Source organism: Diorhabda carinulata, chromosome 1 (genome assembly GCF_026250575.1).
Source record: "Diorhabda carinulata isolate Delta chromosome 1, icDioCari1.1, whole genome shotgun sequence".
In the NCBI taxonomy this organism is placed as follows: domain Eukaryota; kingdom Metazoa; phylum Arthropoda; class Insecta; order Coleoptera; family Chrysomelidae; genus Diorhabda; species Diorhabda carinulata.
The window spans coordinates 4,241,027-4,267,314 of NC_079460.1; the positions used below are offsets into that span (position 1 = coordinate 4,241,027).

At 32.4% G+C, this 26,288-nt stretch overlaps 1 protein-coding gene across 11 annotated transcripts in view; it reads left to right on the forward strand.

The window, feature by feature from the left end:
• The window catches only part of LOC130896152 (homeobox protein prospero), a 229,720-nt gene that overhangs the window by 126,691 nt on the left and 76,741 nt on the right, over positions 1–26,288 (forward strand). The gene's annotated exons all lie outside the window — the stretch shown is intronic.

Genomic DNA, 26,288 nt, shown 5'->3' on the forward strand with positions numbered 1-26,288 from the left:
AGGAAAAGAAATGAGCGGTAAATTTTGGTTGTATCACTATTCAGTGAAGAGAATGTCAAATACAATTAATGTCCGAAACCCGAATCATCGATATACCTCAATACGTTGATGGCCCAGTCACTAATCAGTATAATTAATTCATCAAATAATTTTAGTCCGTTACAAATTTACTGCAAACTATGAATTTACCGATAATTTAGTACGGAGCCGAACTGTTATATTTCATTGAAAATTTCAACACGTGTTGTACCTACATCGTATTTTTTCAATTGAATTCAGAAATACTAAACAGTTTAAAGATTCTTAAAAACTTAAAATGAAGAAGCTGTAATCATTTGAATAAGATTTTATTAAATTTCACTGTTTTTAAATTCCTTCTGCTTATAAAGCTTTAGGATCCAATATCAAGATTCATTTTTTGAACTCGCATATAAATTCCTTTCCTAAAAATCTTGGAGCCGTATCGGATGAACATGGTGAAATGTATCATCAGGATAAAAAGCAGATTAAAATACACTATAGTGGGAAATGATCAGCAGCAATACTTATTGATTTTTGTTAGTCATTTCGCCGAGAAACGATGAAAAGGAAAAAAACCAAAAAATAACTTAAATTCTCTCACCATATAATGAGATAACTGATCCATATTTGTTCATTTTGTGACTATAATTGAGGATTTTTCACTATAAAATTTAAACCGAAACATTTTTTCCTTCCGTTATGATAATTGGTACTTTAATATTATTGTCTGTTAATTATATTGAAAATCTACGTGTGATGTTTAATTGTAAGTCAAATTTCGTGTTTAGAAAATACTATTAATAGTATTAAGTAGTATTAATAATATTAAGTAATAATCTCCCGTACTATAAAACTCGACAATTTTCAGGGGCTTTAGTTATTATATTAACCAATAACGGTGTTGTTAAACACCTAAAGTGAGCAACACTATTAATTAAGACAACAATAAATGATTCGGTGTTCCAATATTCCTGTACGATATAAATTTAGCAAATTCCTATTTTTATAGCAATTCGTGACATATACACTGCAAGGATTATCGTGGATTCGAACATGGCGACACGAAATGAAAATACGAGTTTTGTTTTCCATATATCACCCATTTATTTACATTTTTAATTTGTTGTAAATACGGATTTCCATTTGCAAAAAAAACCTGAAAATGTATTGCAACGATTCTCAAAACAGATCTTGTAAAAAATCATTTGATAAACTATATCCGATTTATATTTATTTCGTTGTTTCTTTATACTCAAATATTATTATCATAATTACAATTTTGAATTTGATTTTAAAAAAAACCACAAAAAATTTGCAAAAATTTATGAAATCTTTATTGGAATCGATAGAATGATCAGTATAATTCAATGTTTGGAGATGATTTCACGCAAATCTTGGCCGCGGCTCCGTTTTAGATAGTCCATGCGCAAGGTCCAGTGCGTTGCTGGTTTACCCCTGTAGACATTAGCATCAGCATAGCCTCGTAAAAAAAGTCCAAAGGCGTTAAATCACACGATCTAGGCGGCCAATTGACGTGCCCCAAACGTGAGATGAACTGTTCATCGAAGGCGGCTCTGAATTTGACCGTGCTTTCACAAATTTAATATGCAATGGTGGTTTTGAGATCGACAATTGCTTTCTGTTTAACATTGTATTTTCCTACTTCGTGCTCAGTACGTGCAGGCCAATGAGATTTTATTGGTGGTGAGCGGCATCATTTCCACTATCCCACAGGCATATATAACAGGAGTGTTTGCATTCCTGTCAAAAAACACATCACCATAGAATCGCTAATAACTTTCCACTTGTATTCCATATATTTAATTGCATTTAAAAGCATTTCAACACTGTCGTAATTTTCTTTGAGATGTATGGGATGGATGGAAATTTGTTCCCATTGTATATTAGAACAGTTTTCAGACTTTTGGTTAAACTGTAAATAAAAAGACGCCATTCAGATGTATGACAGAATATCGATTTCTCCAAATAGACCTTTCACATCATGGCAATAACAGAGGCCATCTTCCTTATTGAAGAAACAAGAAACTTCTTCATGGCGTTTCCTTTGACGGGATATTCGAACATCAGATTTAATTAAATTCCATTGTTTTAAGCGCGTTGTTAGTAACTTTAGATTGAGATATTGAGAGTTGATGAGGTGTGCTATTTTTGGTTCAGATTCAAAAAAGAATTCAGAATGTACGGATACAGATGAACTTGATTGCGAGCTGCCTTGAGATAGTAGATGCTTTTCCAAATATGGCGCAGCAGGTACAGGATTCTCTTCTGTATGTGGTATTGGAGCAGATGTGGATGGTAGGTCAGGATAAGTTGTTTTCTTTGAATTTCTACCTCTAAGTGGATTCACAATAGATTAAAGTAAGTAAGTGATATTTCTCGCAAATTTGTGATTAAATCATACTGTTTCTCTCTCAATTTAATAAAATGGCCGCATATATAACAAAACGAGTCGTTTACAACTTCTTATAGCCATTTTGCACTCATTGATTGGGCGCAAAAATCAAAATATTTTGTTGACCCCTGTAAGTCCTGATTTGGCAAATTTAAAGTCCTATAACTCATAAACGAGAGGTTTTATGAGAAATGTCATCAATTCACTCCCGAATTGTGTGCATCAAGTAATGTATAATTTAATTCAATTTGATTTGCAAAAACTTTTGACTGGTAATCTCATATTATAAACAACATCTTCACCAAAAACCTTTTCACTGGCTCCACGATTTATCCGGTAAATAGTAATTCATTTTCCAATAAATTTCGTTCACAAACTCACATAATTGATTATTTCCTTCGAATAGTTGACATAATTTTCAACACCATTAAGAAGAGAAACTGCAAGTTGTCTAGAAGATCGTGAGGTATAGTTAGAAGTTCGTAGGGCACGATGATTTAACCACTATTCACATCGTCACCGTTTGTATGCTATAACAACCATTAATTTTGATATTAACTATAGTTCAAGGGGGAATCAAGATCATTTACAAGAAGGCTATTCACAAGAAAGACACAGAGCTGAACTTTCGTCAAGTATCTCTGGAGGTATAGACAGACGGTTATTAGTTCGCTGGTATTGTGATTAATTTAGTTATATATTCGAGGATGATCACATTTTGTACAGGGTGCACATATAAATCGAAATAATGTTTTGTTTCTGTAACAACCAGTTTAAAATTTAGAAGTAACCTCTGCTGTTGTTGAAGTCAGTTGTTTATAAAAAAAAAGTGACTGAACCTATTCATAATTTGATAAAAGAAGAAGACAATAACCTACAGAATTGACCGACCGCAATTCTAATCCAATTAAACTGAAACGAACAACAAAAAACTTGTTTGACCATAACGTAAATCTTAAAGTACCACCACAAAGGTATCAAACAATACGTAATCGGATATGTGGCATTTGGCAGTGCGGAATATATAAATTTTTGTTTTCTGGTTTAGAAAATAGCAGATGCAGATTATAAATTGTCTATTTTTTCAAATTGATGAGTTGGAAGCTCAATACGAACAAAGGCACGTTTTGGAATATCGGATTCCGATCGATCAAATATCTGACACTGATATCTGTAATTCTATTATAGTTTCGAGTTAAAGGAGGTTTTTGTGGTTGATATAATAAAGACGACAATTTGGATCACGCCACGATATGTTGAAGATTTCTTTTGTGTCACTTAAGAAAAATAAGAATGATCGATTGAGGTTTATTCTAAATTATACAATATAATAAATAAAATCCACCCCGAATCTATTTGTTAATGGTATTAATAATGTCGGTTATTGTTAGAAACATGCAAAATAGTACAGAAATTTGACATGGTTGAGTCGCGCTTTTGAACTGATTGGTACCTTAATTCTTTGGAGAATACTTACATTACAACTACACCAAAACTTACGATTATACTAACTGACACGCTTTTTGATAACCAAATTATCATCTTCAGAGATAAATTGAAACCTATTAACTCAAACATCGATTTTAATCATCAACGTATTCTCCTTCGCAAGCTTCTCTAACTTCTCGAAGTCGTGCTTGTTGAAGGATTTGTCTTTAGACTCAAAATAGGCTTCAGTTTCATCAATTGCTTCTTCATTTGAGCTTCTTAAGTTCGAGAGTTTTTCTAAGATCAGTAGTCAAATCAAGCAATTCGAAGTGTATTTAACCATCTTTGCCATTGACTTGTGAATCGGTGCATTGTCCTGGTGAAATAGCGATTTTTTCTTCAACATGTCTTCATTATTACATTCAAACGATCCAACAACTTTATGTAGCATTAGCTATTGATTCTTTTTCCCTTTTGGAGAACAATATTCCATGCGCTATAAGCCATAACCTTCCCAGCTTACTGTCATGCCTTTGGACGTGGTTCACCAGCTGCAGTCCACTCAGATGAAGATCGTTTTGATTCTGGAGTGAAGTGATGGATCCATGTTCCATCCATTGTCAGATATTGACGCAAAGATAAGTGGTGAAACACTGCTTTGAATCATCAAACGTTGTTGTTTTTGATCGACTATGAGTAAATGATTTAACGCAGCACCCACTTTTAAGAAAACTTGCTCATGCATAATTGTGAACATACTACCTTCTGATATCTTTACTGCCTCACCTATATCAATTTACGATTAGATATAACCAATTTGTGGACTTCTTTGATGTTTTCTGCCTCTATTGGATGACCAGAACATTCACCATCATCTGTACGACCACGTTTAAATTCAGCAAATCACAAAAAAATGATTGTTTCCGATGGAGCAGAGTCCGTATAACACTTTTGAAGCCATTGCTGAGCTTGAACAGTATTTTTTTTGTCAAGAAGCAATGATATTACTCCAAAATAGTTTTGAATCCATTATTTTGGAAATAACAAAAGTAGCTTCACTTAAATGGCTATGACTAAACGAAATATCACGAAATTTCACACATAGTCTTTTGAAAGTTAGTATGAACGTTAAATGGATTTAATTGCAGCGCCATCTGTGTATCAGTTACTTATTTAATGACGTAATATTTGTTTTATACTAAATTCTCTTACCAATAAACCTTTTCTTGCGAAAAATAAAATGGTACCATAACCTATCACACTTTACATAAGGATGTTAATGTCATCACTTTCAGCATCTTTTAAGGTTTTTGTTCCCATTTCTGGTATCTGTTATTGTTATTGTTGTGAATAAAATTTCAGATCTCATTCAAATGAATAACGAATGTTCTATTTGACATTTCGACTTCTTTATCTAAATATCTATTGAATCTATAAACCCCAAGACCCAAACCTAACCTAACCTAACCTAACCTAACCAGTGAGTATAATAATATTTCTACCACATTCCCTAAATTCGTTGAAGATTTGAAGGACAGATCTTGTCAGTCTTCCGTAAGCCTTAGAGCTCCAAGTGAACCACGACCAATCTAGATTCACGTACTAACTAAACCTAACCTATATTGAAGAGTTCTGGTATTTTTAGGTTAAGATCGTAAATTTTCCAGACACCTCTCGTAATATCTCCAAATCGCCGTTCAATTGTCATTCATATTATAGTTAACAAAAAATTTATTGATAAAGGCTTGTTTTAATTCAAAAAGAAACTACTATAAAGTAGGATTATTTTTCATGAATATTTCAGTCAAATGATAGAATTATGTATGTAAATGTTTTGTATAAAGGGCGCGCTACAACTCATGACGAGTTTATTTTAGGTAAACGAAAAGGTAGTCCGTGTACATGATACAACTCGTACCTAATTCATTGTGTTGAATTGGAAAATCTAAAAATCAAAACCAATCAATTGCATTTTGAATTTGGTAAATAGTAAACAATGTACAATATACGAGTTTTCTATAATCTTCATGACAACCACGATCACGAGTTGGAAAATTGTTACTGAAATTAAAATTTTATTATAATAATGCACCCCCTGTATAAGTACAGCATCCAAAATATTAGACTTTATACTTAAGAGTAGAATGTTTTAGCTCCAAAAATATTTTTCATTTATGGGCCTACAAGAAATGTAATAAAAAAAATCCGTTGTGAACAAAACTATGTGAATAATTTAAATCATAACAAGTATTTGGCAAAGTTGCCAAAGACCACCCAACGAGATGAAAACCTTTTAAAAATAAGGGTTTTTATTTTCCTGGTCCATCAATAAAAGACTTGAGCCAATCCATATGGAAATTGGGTTCCGTCAATTTTTCTAAAATTTGGCACAATGATAGAATGAAGGAAGCTGTCTAAAAGTCTCACTGGATCATCATTGGGGTAAATAAATTGGATAAATAACTTCATAAACATTCATAAGTCACTAAAGGCAAACTTAAATAGTCTCGATCACTTGAGGTAAGGTTGAACATTCCCGGTAAGGGTATAGCAGTTCCAGCACTAAAAGCAAGGTTAACCTTTCTCAAACTTTCCATCTAATTGAGAAGGGTTGTTGATGGATAAGTCAAATTAATTTAATGACGAGCATACTCCAGAGAACACAACACTGCTGCACCCCCTCAAAGAGTTCTTACTCCAGTTCTACATGTACAAAAATAATAAATATTCTTCATTTTCGACACCTACCTCTTCATCTTCACCATTTTTAGCACCGAATTAACCAAGAATACGAAGAATCTTATCAAATTTATTAGCTTGCTTGTTGAGGAAGACTTTGGGTGGTTTCACTAGTTTATAAGCTCATTCTCTGAGGATTATTCTTGCCTAGTTCATTCAAGTACGCCCAAACAATTCTGGAAATTGTTACTGAAGAGCTCGGTGCTTTAATGACTTCTTGTCCATCCGACATGATTAGTATTTTCTTCCTTCCATATTTATTACTATAGACATCTCTAGATTGTATAAATTATTTTGTTGGAAGTTGACATACAGTCACACATCAAGTTCTTTACTTTGTTTTTGTACTGTATAATATTTTTTTTTGACTAGTTATTTTGATTCCTTTAATTTATGTTGCTGCTTTCAATTTTTGTAAAAAACTATACTTTCCTTCATTAAATTCTATGGTACGCTCAAAATTCTTTGATCACCTAGGGTGGTAACTGTATTAACTTATTTGGAAAATTGGCTCTCCTACACAAGTATAAATAAATCTTACATATGATTGGGCGTGGGAATCGTTTCTTTGTGTATTATTCTTTGTTGTTGAAATGAAATCTTGTGTTAGATATTTGGAACAAAATGGAGTGAGTTAGATGATGGTACGTGATAAAATGCGGAAACAGTTAATTTAAAAAGGAAATAATGGTCGTGTATGAACCATATTTAATTCGCAATTTCTTGCTTTTAGTCAATGCCGAATACAATATTTTCAAGTTCTACTTGTCGATAATAAAGTCTCCATCGTACCGTATCTCCTGCCGAACAGGAAATTCACATCTCTTACCTCAGATTTTAATTTCATCCCATTCTATAGAGAATTTCTGTATTTATTTTCGAATAATATAACTGACCGTTATCGTTTCCTGGCCATGAATCGAGTGTGATAATTTCTACATAGAGATAAGTACACAATCTACGTTAATTTTCTGATGTATTTTCTACCAGGGAGGTACATAAAGTACTACAAATCTTCTCTATATCTACATTAGAATCACAGTTTCGGTTGGAAGTTACACAAGATGTCGATAAATTCGTATCGAATTGATTTTATGTCTTCTGTTAAAACCAAAAATACTTAAACTAGATATCTTTGTATACGGGGTGTCCCACGACGAGTTAAAACTATCTGTATATGGCAAAAGACTTATAGTGAAATAATGAAAATTTCCACGTTCGGGTTTTAGGATACGATCTTTTTAACTAAAATATTTTCTACCGGAAATCGATTGTAACTTTGTTATTTTGAATGTAACACCCTGTATATTAACACATTTTTGAAATCTACGTAAAATTTTAGTATACTTTTGTCGAAACACTTTTTCGGAAGAATGCATACTTTTTGAATTATTAATTTTTTTGGAAAAAATCTGATCGTTGCAGACCCTTATACCTTAAAGATATGAAAATGGTTTCTATTCGGTTGGTTTTAGCAAGGCCAGCCGTATTTAAATCTATGCTGAAAATTATTGATTTTATACAGGGTGTGTATAAAAAGTTTTTCGAAGTTTTACTTCATAAATATAAAATTTCTCTATTTTTTTTAATAAAATAATAATAAAAATGAGTATTTTTTTAACAATGCGCGATTTCGATTGTTGTATATCTGAATTAGTCTTATTTTTTACCCCTGAATGCATTAAAATAGAAAAAACCGGGTGGTTCCATTTAAAAAAATAAAGAAATTTGATATTTATGAAGTAAAATTTTGAACACTTTTTTTTTCACACCCTGTATAAAACAAAGAATTTTTCAATATAGATTCAAATACGTCTAGCTTTGCCAAAGGTAACCCAGTAGAAACCATTTTCATATCTTTAAGAGTGTTCTCGGAAAAAAATAATTTATTGGGGTCTGCAAGGGTCAAATTTTTTACAAAAAATTAATTACTCAAAAAGTATGCATTTTTCGAAAAAAGTTTATAGACGAAAGTATACTAAAATTTTACGTAGATTTCAAAAATGTATTGATATACAGGGTGTTCCTTTCAAAATAACAAAGTTACAGTCGATTTCCAGTAGAAAATATTTTAGTTAAAAGATCGTTTCCGAAAACTCGAACGATGAAATATTCATGATTTTACTATAAGTATTTTAACACATGCAGATAGTTTCAGCTCATCGTGGGACACCCTGTATACTGAACAGGCGGTTAACACTACCACTACACCACGATTACACTGTTTAACTCTCGTTTCGATAACCAAGTTATCATCTTCAGACACTGAAGGCTTTCACTATACTTCTTTTTATTAATATTACTTTTATTATCATTGTTTGGGGAGTTTGGAGATTTGCCATTGTGTAGTGTTAGAGCCTAAGTTTTTTGCATTAGGTATGCCCTATCCTAAAGAAAGTTACTTATTTACTTAATACTGAAGCCTTTCTACCTTTTCAGGTGTAAGCTTTCTGAAATCACGTGGGAAGCAGCTTCAAATTTTTTCTATTCTGTGTCTTATTCGTTGATTTTTCCTGTCATATCAATTTCTTCTCTCCACCTTCTCCTCGGTCTTCCTCTCTTTTTTCTTGTTAGTTCGTGCTTCATATATCTTACGTATTTCCATTTCCATAACCTAACCTAACCTAACCATCTTAATTGTCATTCTTCGATTTTGTTTTGAATTCAAATTTTTTCTCACAGTGTTATCCCTTATTTTGCAGTATCTTGATTTATTTTCTATCTCCTTTATGTACTCCGTATTTCGCTTTTTTGTTTCCATGTCCTTGTCTCTGCTCCGAATGTCAATATAGGTGTGCCTACTTTTGATTTGTTTTGATATTTCCACTGTGCTTTTATTGCATTGATAAATCTTCCAGCTGCTCCAGATCTCTTGTTCATCTCATGTTTCAATTTACATCTTGTCAAGCCAAGATATTTGAAGCTTTTAACCTGCTCTATATTTGATTCTTTTTTTAATTTTTTCTTTTGTTTTTCTATTTCTTCACCTACCACTATGTAGACACTATGTATATATATATATATATATATATACATATATATATATATATATATATATATATATATATATATATATATATATATATATATATATATTCCTTCTTTATTCCTTTTGTTGTTTCAAACCTATTAGCTACTTCTTGCCTAGCTTTGACATAGCTTTTCGTCTGTTAATATGAAACCTTTAAACAGTGACATTCTTATTAATTTTGAAATGTAAAGTTTCCCTAATTATTTGTTGTATTTTTTGCTTATGGTTACAAACAAAACTCAATAATAGTCTATAATTATTGGTATACACCTGGTATAATAATATATTATGTAGCAATAAACATTAAACTATGATATTCCATAGAAAATCATCGATTGTTATCGATGGATGTCTAACGCATACTTCATAATGGCACAGGATTCATAGCTTGATGCCCAACAGGTCCATAACCTTATTTTTACTACTGGACAGTAGCGATCGCAGCCATTTTTTAATTATAAAGTCCACGGTTTCAGTCGTTACATTGAATTAGATTTCCATACAAGAATTTTTCAACATGATCGGACTAGCCCCTGAACAGATAAGACATAAATTGTTATAAAAAATGATTTCACCAAGAAATAAATTGATGAAACTCCTTCAGAGCCTGCATATTTTGTGTTCCAGATATTATATAAAACTGGCAAGTAAGGTGGATGTAAACGAAGAAGATTTTAACTAGCAAAAAATCAAAAGTAAGAGTTGTGGAAACTCGAGTTGTTATGTTGAAGGAAAAACAACCATTAAACCATGAAAGTCATGAACCCTCTAGGATTATTTTGAACCAGTTAGGAATATTATTGGAGGCAATCACGTAGGGTCACAAAGTGGTCTGAATTATAAACTGTAGATAATATATAGATGAATCTAAATTTGCAATGAAAAATCTATATTTAATCGTTCTCAAAATTTTTTGATCGATAAGGTGATTAAATCAGTTTTTATAACGACTGAATCCATCTCTGAATATTTTAAAAGAGAGGATGATTTGAAATTTAAATGTATATTTAATGATCGTTTTGAAATGCTGTCAGTCTTTCAGTTGAGGATTTTATTGTTGCTTTTTTTTCTGTTGTACGCTTTAATATTATGTTCTCACAGCGTTCGCTGATTCGCGGATGTTGTCTTTTGTATCAGCCAATCGTGCTTCAGCGGAAATAAGGTGTGATTCTCGATCTTTACGCTTTATTACGTTTTATTGTTTATTCGTTTCAGATTATGGAATTAAGTTATATACAGAGAGAGCTAAATTTTTTATAATTATTCATCCTAAACTCATATTAATAATTAAGTTTAGAAAACGAGGTTCTTCAAACTTAATTTCACTGATATATCAACGGTCCCGAAATTCGAATTTGATAGCTTATAACATCACTCAATAAGTCGTGTGACTGACACACAAATGACGCCGCCATTATCAAATCCATATGATGTTTAGAGTACCAAATTTCATAAGACTGTGTGTCAAATCAAAAATACTGTACAAGCTCAGCAATGGCTTCAAAAGTGTTAACCGGACTGTGCCCCATCGAAAATAACGTAAATTTTAACGTGGTCGTACAGACACCGACGATGGTGAACGTTCTTGTCATCCAATCGAAGTGGTTACTCCAGAAAAGATAAAAAAAATACGGTTAGATCTAATCGTAAATTGGAATTGCATGAGATAGCTGAGGCCATAAAGAATGTAGTATGTTTAGAATTTTACAAGAACATTTGACCATGAGCAAGTTTTTTGGTGGGTGCTGCGTTTACTCAAAGTCGATTAAAAACCACAACGTGTTGATGATTCAGAGCAGCGTTTGGCCATGTTTACACGTTAGAAATCAGATGTTTTGCGTCGATATGTGACAATGGATGAAAATGGATCTATCACTTTACTCTGGACTCAAAACGATCATCAATAGAGTGGACTGCAGTCGGTGAACCACGTCCAAAGGCACAACAGTCAGCCGGGAAGGTAATTATCCAGTATTTTTGGATGAGCATGGAATATTATTCATCAACTATCTCCAAAATGGAGAGACATTCAATAGCTAATATTACTTGTAGTTCTAATGCAAAAATCGAAGAAAAACATCGAAGAAAAAACCCCTATTTCACCAAGACTATGTAGTGATTCACAAGTCGATGGCAACGATGGCTAAATTGAACAAATTGCTTCCCCATCCACCGTATAGTCCAGATCTGGCTCCCAGTGACTACTGGCTAATCGCTGATCTCAAGAAAATGCTCGCTGGTAAGAAATTTGGCTCAAATGAAGGAACAATTGCTGAAACTGAAACCTATTTTGAGGTAAAAGACAAATCCTTCTACAAGCACGGTATTGAGAAGTTAGAGAAGCGTCGGAATGATTGTATTGCTCTTGAAGATTACATTGATGGAAAAATTCGATTTGTGGCAAAAAAGGTGTTTTTTAGTAAGTCACAGGATCATGTATCAATTTTGACAAAAAAATTACTCATATTAGTTTCATTATTTCAAAAAATTGCTTGTTTTTCTTATTTTTGGTTTAAAAATTATATTCATATTTAAATTGAACGATAAATAGTTTCTCTAATGCGACTGTCTTAGTCGAGTTTTGTCAAAGATGGTTTTTTCAGATTCATTGTGGATGTAGAATGTGTTTATCAATCTGAATCTTATCAAAAAAAGGTTTTTTCCAAATTTAATGTTTCTCAAATAGATTTTTTTAGTTCACTTAGATCAAAAAATAGCTTCTTTGAGTTTATTTTTACTAAAAAATATATTTTCAGCTCGTATGGCAAAAATGTTATATCTTTGTGAGGTCTTTATATTTATTTATCATAAAAATGACTATTCTCACTACTATTTTTTCAGAAAATGGATTATCTTTATCGACTTGGCTCTAAATATGGCTTTTCCAAGTTTAATTTTGTCACAAAATGATTTTTCTTGGTTCAATTTGGACAAAAATTTTATTTCAACGTTAAGTTGGGTAAAAAAAGTCTCCATTTCTAAAAGTATCTACTCTTTTTTCAGTTTTCCAAAAATTGGATGATATGGGTCGAGTTGGCTTCTCCAAGTTCAATTTTGTCACAAAATGGTTTTTTTTTTATTCAATTTTTCACTAAAGTGTCCTTTTTGCATCTTTATTATCAAAAATCTTATGTCTTTGTCACGTTAGACCAAAAAAGATATTTAATTTCATCAAAAATAGCTACTCTCACTTCAATTTCTTCAAAAAATGGATTATCGCGATCCAGTTGGCTCAAAAAATAGCTTTTACAAATTTATTTTTGTCACCAAATGATTCTTATTGATGAATTTTGATCAAAAATGTTATTTTTTGCTTATAGATTCTGATTTAGTCGAAAAATAGCTTTTTCAATTTAAATGGGCATAAAATGACATCTTCGAGTTTATTTTTGTTAAAATATTTTGTATTGAATTTGTATTTTTTCCTCTTCAAAAACATTTTTGACCAGCAACAAAACTAATTTGTGTGGTGAAACCACTAAAATTTCTTGTCAAAGAAAATTCGGAAAATGATGACAGCTTCTGGAAAAGCATTTAGATGAACAAGTCTTACAAGATGCATCAAAGTACAAATAAGGCTGAAGAAGTCTTTAAACAATGGAAAGAATAGTTTTACCAAAATTCTACGGCTTCTACAATTGACAAAGTTTATAATTATGTGTCAAATGAGCCATAAATCATTCTATTTTTGCAGAAAATTAAAAAACTATCCCAATTCTTAACAGAAAATGTCATTGAACTCAATTAAAATTAATGTCTTGCTAGAAATGTCTGAAGAATAAACCTTTTAAAAAAAATTGGATTAAAAACGATAAACTCTTTTTATGTAAGGAAAAAAATATGAAACATATTTATTTTCTTATTATCCCAACTCGAACAAGTTTTAAAAAAATGTTTATCCTGTAATTCGTTAGTTTTTTCGATTCATAATAATCCCAAAATTATATTCACCTCATATCAGGTACATTTATGGTAAGCTTTCCAACAAAAGAAAACAACCTTTAAGTTGTATTCAAGGTGCATATATGGAACTTGTCATTTTTCGGCAAATCCTTGAAGGTGTAGGTACCACATCTTAGATTAATTCTATACCGCAATACCATCGACTAAAACGCCATTTGCACCATAACAATAGGAAAACAATGAATAATTCGGAATTCCTGTTAGTACATCCTATTTGATGGTGTTTTTCCAAAACTACGCTAGAATCAATTCTAAATAATTACCATCTTGGTTAGGTTAGGGTAGGTTAGGTTAGGTTTCATTGATTTATCATATTTAAGTTGTACCATGTAATGTCTAAAATAATGGAAATAATATGTCTCCCCCACCTTAAATTTACTATTTGTACACTCATAAACAACCCCAAATGCGTAAAAAATTTTTTGGAACGATTTTTGCCTGGAACCCCAATTCTAAATAATTACCAATTCTACAAAATAGTTTAATCTGTCATAAAATCCAAAATACAAAGTTTGGCATTAATTAAATTACTGATAATTTGATATTTGAATTATCTTATTTAAAGTCAAATTGAAGCGAAATATTTGTCCAAATGACTTGTATTGTGATGTAAACAATTCCTAATATACGATTGTGATAAGAAGTTAGAGGAGTGCGAAAGTAGTAAAGCAAGGGGTTAAAAAGGTAAGGGTGGAATACATCTGCCTAGGTAACCCTCCTCTTGAAAGATACTGCCACCTGGCGTTTGCCACGGTCCGCAAACAAGGGCGATTCCGCGGCGTTGGATCAAGCCAGATGTCTTATTTGAATTAGTTTAAGCATATGCCACCGCATATGACTTTCTTATCGGAAGCGGGCGCTTAAATACCCTTGAAAAACAAACGACTTTTTTCAACTATTTTGATTAATATAGTTTGTATACATACACTACAGTTGCCCAATGCATTTTAAATATGAAGATATTGACGAAATATAGATTTTTTGTAACTATTTATCATTCTACGTGATATTTGCTTACTTAGGACACTGGGTTGCATATTTTTACCGGGTTCCCTAATTATATCAAAAAATTCACCTCCTGACAATGTTTATTTAATCGCTATCATGGACGTGATAATATTTTCGACGAACTTTTCAAGCTAACTTTTGAATCATTGATAATGTATTCAATTTTTAAAGTCCGAAAGGTCCGGTTATATTTTTTGGACGTACGTCACACTAAATTCACAACGCACCAACCGACGTGATGGACCTGCCATCATGCATAAATTATTGGGATGTAGAGGATTTTCAAGTTTTGTAAATATGCTGTTTGAAAAAAAAAAGAACATTGTGTGAGCGGAAAATTCTCTTAAACACGATCGATAGAAAAAAGCTGCTTTATAATAAACAGAATTTCGTATATTCACATTTACCTCAAAAAAATATTATTTCTAGTTTCGAACTCATATGTTTTGTTAAAAAAGTTTGTATGAACAATCAGAATATTTTTTACATCCTATTAGCTCGTATACCTCATATTAGGTCTATTGGCAAGTTTTTTTCACTCTTTTCGCGTTTCGTGACCTTGAATAAAAATTTTTCCATACACGGAAATGATGGGGAGTATTAAAATTCTATGTTCAATTGTATTTTAAACAATTTTACTGATTTTCAGCTTGATGGGAATTTATATAACTTTATTCTTATTTTTTGATCTAATTTGACCGGACTATAATAAATAAAGTCTAGGTCTCATGATGATTCTTGTAGATATATTAAAAAAGATTGTAAGTAACTATTTGGATGCATAAAACTCAAGAATAGGGTTGTAAATATCTTTTTTTCGTAGTTTATTTTTTTCAAATTGAGATTTTCAACATATTGTAGATTTCTGAAATTATATGAAAGAATGAATGAATGAATACTTTTTTCTCAATAACGACGATAAAGGGTGTGTAATTTATGATGAATAACCCCCTACTCTTATCTCCAATGTCAGTAATTAACTCAAGTTACATAATTAAATTTCTCTGAAGACTTGGAAAATCGCTTTCCTTAACTTCTGTAATTGTATATCTATTTGATTAATCTAAGTGAATGGCCACTATACTAAACAATTTCTAACTTATAAAGTAATTTATTCTCCTCGGACATCATTTAATTACCGATCGGAGGGTTCCTAAGATTCAACCATTCATGCGTTCATCATTCGAAACTTCAATTCAATCAAAAGAAAGTTTCTCAATTGAAGTTTGTTTACAAGAAACAATAAAAAAGTAACCTAACCAAATCAGGATTTTTTAAATAAATTTGTTAAATTGTTCACAAGCTTTTAACTAAAGAACAAAAAGAAATGTTTCAATCTGCGTAGGATAGCAAGATTGTCTTCTTGGACACAAAAGATGTGATATACAATCATATTTTTCCGTGGAAAGCGGTAATTCACTATTCCTGACGTGACAGAAATGTTTCCAGACGTGAAATAAACGTTATGATAAGTGAGTGAGCTTTAGAGAACATTATTCCAATTTTTTTCACTTTGTTTTTAATATAATAATCAATTTTTTATTCATTTAGTTTTGACTTTAAAATTTTCATTGCTGTTTCTTAGTGTATGGGAGAATGGAAAAAATAAATTACACGTATCTTTTCCTACGAATATTTAGTGTCCTTCGAACCATGCTACCAGCGGAAATCCTTACGTCCGAGCTATCATATCCTTTTTATACGGATTTACAATAAAATTAGTGGCTCCGGCTTCGCCTAACCGTATTTCATTTATTTTCTGTTTTATTTTTTTTAATTTTCCGGTCAATGTTTTATTCTTGTTCTCATTTTTGATTCTGATATAATAGAGTTATTTTCGAACGCATCTCGTATTTAAAATATTGTACACGTAATAATTAGTTGTGTGCTAATATTCTTTTCAATGCTCGAAAAGTAAAAAGGGAAACATAAGTTTCCATTGTATGAAAAAAAAGGACACAATATTCACGTATGAATAGAAAATAATGATTAGAAAGTGCAACAAGTCTAATCTGCAATTTTAATCATGCAAATCTCTTGATAAAGAGGATGTTTGCCGAACAGCAGCACACGTAAACAAGACAAATTTTGTAGAAAACTACACGCTTCACATCAAAAAGGACATAAAAGCATATGTGTGTGAGCTACTTGTGGCTATTATCGTTGACGAGCTCTCCACTAGTTGCCTGCTTTTCCGTCTACATTCTCGAGGGCGCTGCTGCTGGAGAAACCCATAAAAGAGCATTATGGATACGTGCACATACACACACACTGCATAACAATGGTGATTGCCTTTTACGTAGACATTTAATAAAATACTTAAATTATTGACCAATTAAGTGATGTATTGTTTTTTTCTTATTATTGACGTGCATTCAAAAGTAATAAATTCAAATAGATTTTTTAATTCAACGTCACGGGGCGTTTAGAAAACTCCAGCATTCTATAAGTACACTCATGAGCAAAAAAATGACTCAAGTCGCACGCTCGCGCTCAAAAAACTTCCACTCCAGTCTTAACTCTTTAAAGAGTGGACCATGTTATTTTTTTGTAAAGAAAGAAATCTTAAACAAAGAAAAAGGGTTATAATTAACAGTGAAATAAATACCTATCAATAATTCCCTGGCCCTAATAACAGCTTCCTATTGCTTTTCCATGGATGGATTTCCCATTGTTCAATGTTATCCCATTCTTCAGTGGGAGCCGTTATGAGATCCGTTTCCGTGGTTGTTGCAGGATTTCTAGCCTAAACTTCTCTGATAAGTTCATCCCATAAATTCTCAATAGGATTTAAGTCCGGACTACGCGCTGGCTAATCCAACTTGCTGTATGTGGACGGGCATTGTCTTCCCCGCTCAATTGCTCGTTAGTGACAATTTTTTTAATAAGTATAACACAAAACAAAATAAATTTTTAGATTAATTTATTATTTTTCTTGATCACTGTATCTTCATTTCCATCTTCTTCATCGCTAGTGGCGTATGTTAACCGAAGAGCTGGTAACTGATTTATTATTCTATGTGGAAATTTCCACAACTTGAAGTCATCATTTTCTTTACCAGAACGTTGCAGTGACCTTCAGGAAGGAATCTGGATTGGGCTGGGTTTGATTTGGGGCCAGAAGCAATGCTTTTTTACTCGAAAGTAGCTGCTTTTAGTCTTTTCTGACTTTACAGCCACTCCTTACAGCGTATCTTTGAGCTCTTGTTGGACCAGTGAGGATCCCAATCGGTCATCTCTCTCGTAATTTCCGTTTTTGATTCCGGCATCGCGTTTTCTATTAAAGTTACCAGTCTCTTGGTAGCCACGGTAAACTCTGAAAACAGCAGACTGACTGATGTTCAGCGCACTGGCCACTTCTCTCTGATAATGGCCTTATCGCAATAGGGTGATAGTTTGAGTTCTTTTATGACTTGTTGTGTCCATTTTGAGATAGAATTATTGTTTGTTGTTGAGTATTGGTTGATATTTGATGGCTAACTGATAGTAGTGGGAAAGACAGGCAGATCATTTATGAGTTCAATCAACATTACAATATTTTATATCATTTTGAAACTAATACTTCAATTATCTCAGAAATAACTTGCATAGAGGTTTCTTAATGGAAACGTGGCAATGAAGCATGAAACATGAAAAGTGATGAATATTCAAATTGACGTCAATTTGAATATTGAATTTTGAAACATATGAATTTCAAAATTTTTTACAAGAATACAATTCAAAACCACCGAAAATCTTGATTAATTATTTCCCAGACGATGAATACATAAGTATTCGAAAGCTTGAAAAATATATTGAAGTTAGTCCACGTTCCCAATAAGAAACCGCTCATAATATAGCTGGCAAAGACTTCATTCATAAGGGTAAATTTTTTCTCAAATCTAACCTATTTTCATTTTATCATTTTTTGAAGACAATTTTACTTCCACTTTCGAATATCATATGAGGAGGTAGGAGATTTGCTAACCAGTCCTTGTAACTTCGAGAGATTGTTTCCCGTTGTGTTCAGACTGTGTATAAGTCCCAGATGGTTTGCCCGTCTAACTTGATGGGCTTGCTCTACCGATCAACACCATCTTCGTGTATAGTTGAGTCCTTTTTGAACAGTGGAGATCTTCTCAACCATACAAAATAATTAAAGAAAAATATTTTGTATTTTAGAAAAAAATAAGAATTTCAAGAAATCCAAAGGTAGTTTCAAATGTGTACTTATAATATAATAAACCATGTTATTTTTAAGACTTTCCAATACATTTTATCACCTTCTAACCACTCAATTCTCAATACTGATAGTTTTTTGTTTTATAAACGTTGTTTTTTAAATAACAGAAGCAGATAGACTTTCTTGTTTTTGGTGTCATACCATATAAGAGTATTTCCGCAATTTCCGGTTATTTGTGATATAAAAAGAATAAAATTTGTTCTCACGTTTAACAAAACCGCGCTACCTGGTGTAGGTAATTAATTAGACCGCAGGCAGGATAATTTCATTCGGAAACGATACAAAGAAAACCATTTCCCCTGTCTGCCTGAAAATCAAGATAACCCTGCACGAGCGGTATAGGTGTTTCATCGACTTTTCCCATGTCTCGCGAGAATACGAGGGATCTTCGATATTAATTCTCACATTAAAATAGTTATTATTTATGTTCCTTTTTTTTAATAAGAAATAATCTATAATCTCTGGAATGAAAATCGAATTTTTGGAAAAGAACCATCTTCTTTCTCGAAATGAATCTAATTGACGTAAAAAAATACGTTTCTTATGTGTTTTAACCGATTAACGTTAGATGGAGCAGTAGATTGAATATTATACATCACTACTTATTAAAAATATTCTACCGAAGATCTGTAAATTATAAAAGGTTGTGATTGGGCTACGGCAGATAATCAGATTATAATCTAAAGAAGTATATAGTGTTCTAATAAATTTTTCAAATTTCAAAAATATTTTTGTTATTGTAATCAATCAATACATATATTTCTTTTGGTACGACTCTCGTATGTTGGTGTGTCGCGGTAGGCCGTGCTCTATGGGACACGAAAACCGGAATCGCTCATTGTAGTCTCTACTTAGCCACTTCCGGCGAAACGCGGCGTTTCCGCAGAAATACTTCCGCTGTTTCCTTACGACGCGACGCCCCCTTCGCACGACAGGTAAAAATATAGAGAAATGACTTAATTGTCTGTTTTTTATTACGATTATATTAGGACGGTAATTGTTGTTGTACCAGGTGACTTTGAAATTATAAGTTCGTTAATATAAATAAGTTAAATTTGTATCCTCAATATCTAGAATACAAATATAGAAAAAAGGGGTGAAATTTTTATCAATTATCTCTCATTCCTTCAAAATTATATTTATTAGATGCAATTAAACCTCTCAATATATTAATCTATATAATAATAATAGCTTAACACCCCCATTTTGAATCTCTAGATCCTCTTGTTGAGGTGGATCTTTTCTACATATTGTTGCTTATGTCCCGACCTCTATTTTTTGTCTTTTTCTATTAGTTTATAACTCCTACTCTGCTTAAGTCGTCTTCTACCTCTTTTGCCCAAGTCTTTCTCTCCCATTACATCATATAGGATACTATAGATTTTGTTACTTTTTTCCGTAGATGCCTCAATCACTTAAATGGCTGAGCTTTGATTTTTTTCCACAGTCAGTTATTTCTTCTTATTCTCGGTTGGTTCTTATTCAATATTCCCCTTCACTAACTTTTACTGGTTTCATTATTGTTCTAATTATGTTCCTTTTTCTTTTCAATCTTTCTTCGTCGTTTCTTGTTAGTAACATTCTTTCTGCGAGTACATCATTAGTGGTCTGGTCATCGTTATTTTTTCTTCGATTTCATTACTTCCGACTCCTCTATTATTAAACTTTTCTATTTACTTAAATTCATACTTGCCAACTTTTATCTTTCTCCCTTGACATTGCTTTCCAATCTCATTTTTTTTGTTTTATTCATTGATTTTTAAACCTTGTATATTCATACATTTTTGAAATCTACGTAAAATTTTAGTCTAAAAACTTTTTTCGTAAAATGTATACTTTTTGAGTTATTAATATTTTTGTAAAAAATTTGACCATTGCAGACCCTTATAAATTATTATTTTACGAGGACACTCTTCAGGATATGAAAATGGTTTCTGTTTTTAGCAAGGTCAGACGTATTTGAATCTATGTTGAAACATTGTTTATTTTATACAGGCTGTGTATAAAAAGTATTCAAAGTGTAACTTCATAAATATTAAATTTCTTTTTTTTTTTAGATAGAACCACCCGTTTTTTTTTATTTTAATGCATTCAGTGGTAAAAAATACTGTGCAACGGTCCAATTTTTTACAAAAAAAATCAATAAAATAATAAATTTTCTACAAAAAAGTATGCATTTCTCTAAAAAAGTTTTTAGAAAAAAGTATACTAGAATTTTATGTTGATTTCAAAAATGTATCATTATACAGGGTGTTCTATTTAAAATAATAAAGTTGCAGTTTAAAATTATTTTAGTTGAAAAGATCGTATCCGAAAACTTAAACGTAAAAATTTTCATGATTTCACTATAAGTATTTTGTCATATACCTACAGATAGTTTTAACTCGTAGTGTGACACCCTTTATAAACACACATAAATGAGAAGCAAATGATTCTGAAAAAGAAACTAAACACAAGAAAATCTGGGATCTCACTTAAGATTTGTAACGATTAAGACAAACAGCGATAGAGGTAAACGGAGGGTTAAAAATAAATTGCGGTCTTGGGTTGTTAAGAAATCCGCAAAGTCGACACCTGTTGAACGTTTCTTGAAAGGGGAAGGAACTTGTTATAAGAAACTCTCCTCGGATCTTGAAGGAGCAACAGTTGGTCGGGAAATTGTTTGACTCGACAAATTGGCCGTGTAATTTGTGTATTTCAAAACCTGTTATTTTCTGTTTGGGGTCGTTTTATTCGTATTTCATCAATTCAAATAAAATTACTTATTTTAAAGGAAAATATCGTTTTATTTTTATAAAACAATTATCATTATTTTATGATAAAACTTTCAGTTAAGTTTAAATCTATAGTAATAGACACATACATTTATTTATGTACTATTGACAAAAAATTAGTGGAGATAGGAACGTTTATAATCACAGCCTTTTAACATTGAATTTGGAACGAAAAGTGGTACAAAGTTCATAAAATTTCGTTTCAAACTATAGTAATAAAACAAGAAAAAGCAGCAGTGATTAAATACAACACAAAATGGTTTCCAAAGAACTTGAGTAAAAAAAAGATAATTAATTTTACACGCAAACCTGCAATACTACAACAAATTTAATATAAAATAGATTAGAAATACTTCAAAGAAAGTTGTTCAATAAAAAAATAATACACACGTTTTTGATAATCGATATAAAAAAACGTTATCATTTGGCTCATTTGAAATAAAAGCCTACATTTTCTAAAGCACTGCCAGATCTAAACTTTGAACGTTATTACGAGGATGATCCCAGAAGTACCTGGCCGAACATTAACTTCCCAGCGATGTTCAATAAGTTCGATACCATTTTATAATAAGAATAGTCAAGATCTTCAAAATAATCATTAACAGATCACCTCTTCATTTTTGGAAAACCTTTGACCAACGAGACATTTGCTCAACTTTGGGAACAGAAAATAATCCGAGGGAGCTAAATCTAGCGAATAGGGTGCACGAAGTAGCAATCCAAACTTTAGTTCAGTAATTTTGGCCATTGCCGTATCGATGTGTGAGTTGGTGCATTATCTTGATGAAATCAAACTTCCTTCTCAGCCAAAATGCGGCAATTTTTGCTCGATTTCTTCACTCAAACGTTGCAATAAGTTCGCATGATATTCGTCGATGATATTTTTTCCACGAGCATCCATCCCAAAAACGCCGCCATGACCTTACCTATCTACGGAACGGTCTTTGTCTTATTTGGAGCATGTTCTCCCTTTTCAGTCCATTGTTTTGATTGTTTTTGCTTCAGGTGTGAAGTGATGGATCCACATTCCAACCATGGTTATGAAAAAGTGCAAAAATTCGGCTCTATTTCTGTGAAACATTGCCAAATATCTTTCAGTAGACGATCATCAAGTACGATCACACAATGTTGATTGTGTGTGACGACTATAATGACTGCCAAACTTAGCGTCTTCAAACTTGAAAGAGATACTGTATAGATTGTGTACTTTCTACTACAGTGGTATTTTTCAAGCAACTACCGCCATTTCTAGAACCATCCTCGTATAAAAACCGAACAGACTTTTTTCTCGATTCTGTAAATATACACAAATATATAAAGATTTGCTTCATTCTTTAAGACAAAAAAAACTATTTACTCCATAATAGTTTCTAATCTCTTACAAGGCCCAAAAATTCGTCCATCTTGCTTGTACATTTGGAGCTGGACCCCTAATCATACCTTGCAAATTTTCGACTCAATACAAAGACTCATAGGCAACTCAGAGTTGACAGAAACTTGTACAGCTCAGAGCATAGATCGAATCTTGCTGATCTGACTTTGTTCTACCGATACTACCACAACAGATGCTCTTCCCAGCTGTCAAACATAATCCTACGTAGAGCAGTATTTTTAAGACCTACTCCACAGGTAGAAGTGGCTCATGAACACTGAGTTCGCCATGCAGACACTCGGAATGTCAATTCATCGCAAATCCTTTGTTTGGAGAAGCTCAAGCCTATGGAACCAGCTACCAAGGCACTTTTTTCCCAACACTTCAACCTTGTGCTTGCTTGCTCGGTCTCTAACAAATATTTTCATATCCCTCAAATTTTTCCTCACTTCCTCTGGTCAATCCCTTGCCTCCAAGCGTTTTTCTTGGTTTTCCAGCCCCAATTTTTCACCTTGCTATTCTTTTTTTATTTATTATGCATTAATATCAATTTTATTTTTGTCCTCTCCGACGTTTTGGTAAAAATTACGACTACAGTAGCCACCCTCGTTAATTAGGTTACAGGAATACCTGTAAGGTAATTTCGCCTTTGGATTTTGAGAAATAGGTCTTTTGATGATCTAAATCACCATCAAAATGCTTCCAGTAAAGATAAAATGTTAACTGACATATTGATTAGTGAAATAACTTTTTCTTGGCCTCTTTATCCAATTAGAATGTAATGTTTAGTTGTAGTTTAATTGCCCACAAATACTAATTATTGCTATTGAGATTTTACAACCATTTTCATAATTATAATCGTTTATTGAATATATGAAAGCAGTCTTATAGAAAATATAGATATCAAATGATAAATTATTCAGAAACCCTGCCTGAAATTGTTTATTCAACTGCGATTTTAATGCTTTTCTAATTATTTCCGAAGTTATGACACAAAAAAGATAAATGTAACTGTAAATACTTTTTCTTGTATAATCAGAAAAGGTTGCGTGTCAACATTGAAATTTGTGTTTCTGTAGTAGTTTATATTACTAACGCGGACTGGAAATACAGTTATAGAGAATACTTGAAGTCCGGTTATGATATGTTTTGATCTAATTTTGCTACACTGCATTATATTTAATTGACTTAAATATAATGCAAAACAAATACTGGAATCACTGCAAACGAATCTGCAGATCGACACGTCTCCAACAACCCTTCAGAAATCCTAATCGGCTTGATAATGATCTCATACAAGAATCTTGTCACTACCCAACATCAATCCCTGAATTTTTTGAGTAGGAGACAATAAGAAGTCTTCTTATTATCCACATTAAACTCAACGATTATAGATGATACTCAACCACCGAGTTTCCCAACGTGGGGCTCACGTAACTTTGAATGTAAAAGGGGGCAAGTCGAAATTGGATTCGATAGGAATTGAACCAACCACTCTGGGTTATTTAAATGCAATGATAGATTTGAAAGAAAATAATTACGGTCAATAAATATTATAACTTTGTTTGACAACCCAAATTACCAAAAATTGTTCGCATATGAATCCAAGAGCTTCAATTAATGAAGGAAAGCTGAGGTGACTCGTAAAGAATCTATGGTCGGATGATGCCTATCAAAAGAAGAACCTCGCAGGGACTTGTGGATTTGTCTGATACATAAAATATACAATATCAAGAAGAATGAAAAATGATGAGTCAGTTAAAACGATGGCGAAGGTTTGACTTTGCGACAAAACAGATATCAAATATGCAAGAAAACGTTTCTTGAGACTGAAGCTAACCAAATTGGAGCTTAAGATGAAACTATGCAGCAAGCATCAAGCGCTAGGATCACACTTAAATCTTTATTGAAATTTGAACATTTCGTTAACAATTTCCTAGTGATAAGAATTTTAGAAGGGCTTGGGTAGGGCAGGGCAAACCAACTGAAAACTAGCAAATACAATGTTGAAACAGTATCGACCTTTAACTATCTACGAATAACGGGACAAATAAACAGAGAGAGAATAAAGGAGAGGAAGAAACAAAAACCTACCAAAAAATAACCAAACAAAACAAAATAAAAATGTACAAAACCCTAATAAGATCAGTAATGCAATGGAAACAACAGTAATAAACAAAAGAGAAGAAGAAAGATAATGAGAAACATAACACAGAAAGGAGAAAGAACAGCAAAGAAAAACGAAGAAATGGCGAAGGACAATATAGTGAGATACATAAAAGCAGAAAGGCTCAACTGGACCGGGCACATAATGAGAAGAAAACCAATAGAAATCATCAAAAGAATAACGCAATGAATCCCATTGTGGCCAAGGAGAAGGGGCAGGCCGAGATAAACTTGGAGAAACGGAATAGAAAAGGACATAAAGCACTCAATATAGAAAAATGGAGAGCAAGATGCCGGAAACGAAAAGAATGGAAAATAATAACAAAAGCAGCCAAAACAAACGACAAACTATAAAGAAAATAAAAATTAGAAAACCAGGAATAATCCACCTCAAAAAAAGGATTTAAAACACCAAAAGCGATAGTCATAATCCACATGGGATTAAAAAGCTTGATGATGATGATGGGTGGGGCAGGGCATAAAAAGTTTGGGAAATAATGTTTTACTGAATATCAAGCTTAATCTGAAACAACCTGTAAAAGCAAATATAACCGAACCTAACCTAACCTAACCTGTATAATTTATGCATGTTAATAGAATTAGTAACTATCGTTTTTGTAATTATCATTTTTTTTTGTTTTGTGTAACGATGCTACGTTAAGCTGATTTTATAAAAGAAAAAAACACGAAAATTGAAAGTAAGTTTTCCCTATTCCTATTCTCCACACTTATCATCTTTGTTAGATTTAGTTGATTATCTCCAGTAATTATTATAATATAAAGATGAAAAACGTTCTAAAGAGTTCAGTGACCTAGAAATATTAATACTACGTTTTATCTTGTCGCCGACCTTGCGTAAGGTGTCTCAGATATTATCAAACCCGATTCGATGTTTGGTACAATCCCACTTCCTTCCTACCTCACGCACGGTCGTCGTCGCAAAACGAAGGATAAGGAGATCTGACGTCACCGGACACAACTCAACCTTGAGACCTTTTTCTTACCTCGTTCTTGACGTCATAGAATGTACTTGAGACGCGTGTAATGTGACGTAACAACGGCAGATGTTCTAGTAAGGTACATTTGCATGATAAAGAGAATTAAGATTGTGCGGACCGGTGTTTACGTATATATGTATATATATATATACA